This window comes from Protopterus annectens, chromosome 5.part0, assembly GCF_019279795.1.
Source record: "Protopterus annectens isolate FY-2018-M chromosome 5.part0, PAN1.0, whole genome shotgun sequence".
In the NCBI taxonomy this organism is placed as follows: Eukaryota; Metazoa; Chordata; order Ceratodontiformes; family Protopteridae; genus Protopterus; species Protopterus annectens.
The window spans coordinates 100,561,597-100,567,651 of NC_056735.1; the positions used below are offsets into that span (position 1 = coordinate 100,561,597).

At 37.8% G+C, this 6,055-nt stretch overlaps 1 pseudogene; it reads left to right on the forward strand.

Annotated features, from left to right (window-relative positions):
- Positions 1 to 1,818: 1,818 nt before the first annotated feature.
- LOC122802990 lies at positions 1,819 to 1,912 on the forward strand (annotated as a pseudogene).
- The last annotated feature ends 4,143 nt before the right edge of the window (positions 1,913 to 6,055 follow it).

The window sequence follows — 6,055 nt, forward strand, 5'->3', positions numbered from 1 at the left end:
GTTCCCCTGTACTCTTCACTTATCAGACCAATGATCGAGTACAATGCCCCATTCGGGATGTATCTCACCCGACATCTGCAGCAATTGGAGAGACCCCAAAGTTCCTCACCAAAAGGATAAAGGGACTCCAAAATCTGTCATATGCTGCCAGATTGAAGAAACTCCAGCTCTATTCAGTCGCATACCGTCTGCTCAGAGGTGACATGTGCCTGACATACAAGGCCATGTCCAACCCGGAATTAATGGACATGCTCCACCTCAAAAAATCCAAATCCACCAAAACCACTAGAGCAAGCAACTTAAACCTTAGCACGGATATAAATAGGACGTGCTGGAGGGATAGATTTATCACTCAGAGACTCCCTATGCTGTGGAATAAAATCCCGGCCCATGTGAGGCAGAGCACCTCGCTGATTCTGTTCAAGAGAAATCTAGACCTGTGGATGGGAGATCATAGGTTTACCCCGGGAATCATATCTGTGTCACTGCTGGACAGAGGCACAACAAACTAATGGGCACAGTATTTTTTCATATAAGGGGTGGCGTAAGCCACATAAATTTGGGCTAGGCTTATAAATGCCTTAGGGCAGATAGCCTAGTATAAACCTATGAACCTATGAACCTATGAACTCATACAGATTACTGATCACATTCATGTATAGCTGGTGTATGTTGCATATATCCTTCATACAGATTACTGACATACCTGTATAGCTTGTATATGTTGCATATATCACTCATACAGACTGCTGATGACATTCCTGTATTGCTGATATATGTTACATATATCACTCATGCAGATTGCTGACATTCCTGTAAAGCTGGTATATATTGCATATATCACTTATACAAACTACTGGTGACATATCTGTATAGCTGGTATATGTTACACATATCCCATTACTGATTACTGATCACATTACTGTATAGCTGGTTTATGTTGCATATATCACACATACAGATTCATGACATTCCTGTTTAGCTGGTATATGTTGAATATATCACTCATACAGATTAGTGACATTCCTATATAGCTGGTATATGTTGCATATATCACTCATACAGATTAATGATGACATTCCTGTATAGCTGTTATATGTTGCATATATCGCACATACAGATTACTGGCATACCTGTATAGCTGGTATATATTGCATATATCACTCCTACAGATTACTGGTGACATATCTGTATAGCTGGTATATGTTACATATATCCCTTATACCGATTACTGATCACATTCCTATATAGCTGGTATATGTTGCATATATCACTCATACAGATTCATGACATTCCTGTATAGCTGGTATATGTTGCATATATCACTCATACAGATTAGTGACATTCCTATATAGCTGGTATATGTTGCATATATCACTCATACAGATTACTGATGACATTCCTCTATAGGTGGTATATGTTGCATATATTACTGATACAGATTACTGACATTCATTTATAGCTGGTATATGTTGCATATATCACTCATACATATTACTGACACACCTATATAGCTGGTATATTTTGCATATATCACTCATGCAGATTACTGACATTCCTGTATAGCTGGTGTATGTTGCATGTATTACATATAGATATTACTGACATTCCTGTATAGCTGGTGTATGTTGCATATATCAAACATAGAGATTACTGACATTCCTGTATAGCTGGTATATTTTGCATATATCTCTCATACAGATTACTGACATTCCTGTATAACTGGTGTATGCATCACACATAGAGATTACTGACATTCCTGTATAGCTGGTGTATGTTGCATTATATCACTCATACAGATTGCTAACATTCCTGACACTCGCTTCTCGGCCTTTTGGCTAAGATCAAGTGTAGTATCTGTAGAGCTGGTATATGTTGCATATATCACTCATACGGATTACTGACATTCCTTTATAGCTGGTATATGTTACAAATATCACTCATTCAGACTGCTGATGACATTCATGCATAGCTGGTATATGTTGCATATATCACTCATACAGATTACTGCCATTCCTTTATAGCTCGTATATGTTGCATATATCACTTATACAGATTACTGCCGTTCCTTTATCGTTCGTATATGTTGCATATATCACTCATGCAGATTACTGCCATTCCTTTATCGCTCGTATATGTTGCATATATCACTCATGCAGATTACTGCCATTCCTTTATCGCTCATATATGTTGCATATATCACTCATACAGATTGCTGCCATTCCTTTATCACTCGTATATGTTGCATATATCACTCATACAGATTTCTGCCGTTCCTTTATAGCTCGTATATGTTGCATATATCACTTATACAGATTACTGCCATTCCTTTATCGCTCGCATATGTTGCATATATCACTCATGCAGATTACTGCCGTTCCTTTATCGCTCATATATGTTGCATATATCACTCATACAGATTACTGCCGTTCCTTTATAGCTCATATATGTTGCATATATCACTCATACAGATTACTGACGTTCCTTTATCACTCGTATATGTTGCATATATCACTCATACAGATTTCTGCCGTTCCTTTATAGCTTGTATATGTTGCATATATCACTTATACAGATTACTGCCGTTCCTTTATCGTTCATATATGTTGCATATATCACTCATGCAGATTACTGCCATTCCTTTATCGCTCGTATATGTTGCATATATCACTCATACAGATTACTGCCGTTCCTTTATAGCTCGTATATGTTGCATATATCACTCATGCAGACTGCTGCCGATCCTTTATCGCTCATATATGTTGAATATATCACTCATGCAGATTGTTGCCGTTCCTTTATCGCTCGTATATGTTGCATATATCACTCATACAGATTACTGCCGTTCCTTTATAGCTCGTATATGTTGCATATATCACTCATACAGATTGCTGCCGTTCCTTTATCGCTCGTATATGTTGCATATATCACTCATACAGATTGCTGCCATTCCTTTATCGCTCATATATGTTGCATATATCACTCATACAGATTACTGCCGTTCCTTTATCGCTCATATATGTTGCATATATCACTCATACAGATTGCTGTCATTCCTTTATCGCTCGTATATGTTGCCTATATCACTCATACAGTTTGCTGCCGTTCCTTTATCGCTCGTATATGTTGCATATATCACTCATACAGATTGCTGCCGTTCCTTTATCGCTCGTATATGTTGCATATATCACTCATACAGATTACTGCCGTTCCTTTATCACTCGTATATGTTGCATATATCACTCATACAGATTGCTGCCATTCCTTTATCGCTCGTATATGTTGCATATATCACTCATACAGATTACTGCCGTTCCTTTATCACTCGTATATGTTGCATATATCACTCATACAGATTACTGCCGTTCCTTTATTTTATCGCTCGTATATGTTGCATATATCACTCATACAGATTACTGCCGTTCCTTTATCACTCGTATATGTTGCATATATCACTCATACAGATTGCTGCCGTTCCTTTATCGCTCATATATGTTGCATATATCACTCATTCAGATTACTGCTGTTCCTTTATCGTCAGATATGTTGCATATATCACTCATACAGATTGCTGCCATTCCTTTATCGCTCGTATATGTTGCATATATCACTCATACAGATTACTGCCGTTCCTTTATCACTCGTATATGTTGCATATATCACTCATACAGATTACTGCCATTCCTTTATAGCTCGTATATGTTGCATATATCACTCATGCAGACTGCTGCCGTTCCTTTATCGTTTGAATATGTTGCATATATCACTCATACAGATTGCTGCCATTCCTTTATCGCTCATATATGTTGAATATATCACTCATGCAGATTGCTGCCGTTCCTTTATCGCTCGTATATGTTGCATATATCACTCATACAGATTGCTGCCGTTCCTTTATCACTCGTATATGTTGCATATATCACTCATACAGATTACTGCTGTTCCTTTATCGCTCGTATATGTTGCATATATCACTCATACAGATTGCTGCCATTCCTTTATCGCTCGTATATGTTGCATATATCACTCATACAGATTGCTGCCGTTCCTTTATCGCTCGTATATGTTGCATATATCACTCATACAGATTACTGCCGTTCCTTTATCGCTCGTATATGTTGCATATATCACTCATGCAGACTGCTGCCGTTCCTTTATCGCTCATATATGTTGAATATATCACCATGCAGATTGCTGCCGTTCCTTTATCGCTCATATATGTTGCATATATCACTCATACAGATTACTGCTGTTCCTTTATCGCTCGTATATGTTGCATATATCACTCATACAGATTACTGCCGTTCCTTTATCGCTCGTATATGTTGCATATATCACTCATACAGATTGCTGCCATTCCTTTATCGCTCATATATGTTGCATATATCACTCATACAGATTACTGCCGTTCCTTTATCGCTCGTATATGTTGCATATATCACTCATACAGATTGCTGCCATTCCTTTATCGCTCATATATGTTGCATATATCACTCATACAGATTACTGCCGTTCCTTTATCGCTCGTATATGTTGCATATATCACTCATACAGATTGCTGCCATTCCTTTATCGCTCGTATATGTTGCATATATCACTCATACAGATTGCTGCCATTCCTTTATCACTCGTATATGTTGCATATATCAATCATACAGATTACAGCCGTTCCTTTATCGCTCGTATATGTTGCATATATCACTCATACAGATTGCTGCCATTCCTTTATCGCTCATATATGTTGCATATATCACTCATACAGATTACTGCCGTTCCTTTATCGCTCGTATATGTTGCATATATCACTCATACAGATTGCTGCCATTCCTTTATCGCTCGTATATGTTGCATATATCACTCATACAGATTGCTGCCGTTCCTTTATCGCTCGTATATGTTGCATATATCACTCATACAGATTGCTGCCGTTCCTTTATCGCTCATATATGTTGCATATATCACTCATACAGATTACTGCTGTTCCTTTATCGCTCGTATATGTTGCATATATCACTCATACAGATTGCTGCCATTCCTTTATCGCTCGTATATGTTGCATATATCACTCATACAGATTACTGCCGTTCCTTTATCACTCGTATATGTTGCATATATCACTCATACAGATTACTGCCGTTCCTTTATCGCTCGTATATGTTGCATATATCACTCATACAGATTGCTGCCATTCCTTTATCGCTCGTATATGTTGCATATATCACTCATACAGATTACTGCCGTTCCTTTATCGCTCGTATATGTTGCATATATCACTCATACAGATTGCTGCCGTTCCTTTATCGCTCATATATGTTGCATATATCACTCATTCAGATTACTGCTGTTCCTTTATCGCTCGTATATGTTGCATATATCACTCATACAGATTGCTGCCATTCCTTTATCGCTCGTATATGTTGCATATATCACTCATACAGATTACTGCCGTTCCTTTATCACTCGTATATGTTGCATATATCACTCATACAGATTACTGCCATTCCTTTATAGCTCGTATATGTTGCATATATCACTCATGCAGACTGCTGCCGTTCCTTTATCGCTCGTATATGTTGCATATATCACTCATACAGATTGCTGCCATTCCTTTATCGCTCATATATGTTGAATATATCACTCATGCAGATTGCTGCCGTTCCTTTATCGCTCGTATATGTTGCATATATCACTCATACAGATTGCTGCCATTCCTTTATCACTCGTATATGTTGCATATATCACTCATACAGATTACTGCTGTTCCTTTATCGCTCGTATATGTTGCATATATCACTCATACAGATTGCTGCCATTCCTTTATCGCTCGTATATGTTGCATATATCACTCATACAGATTGCTGCCGTTCCTTTATCGCTCGTATATGTTGCATATATAACTCATACAGATTACTGCTGTTCCTTTATCGCTCGTATATGTTGCATATATCACTCATGCAGACTGCTGCCGTTCCTTTATCGCTCATATATGTTGAATATATCACTCATGCAGATTGCTGCCGTTCCTTTATCGCTCATATATGTTGCATATATCACT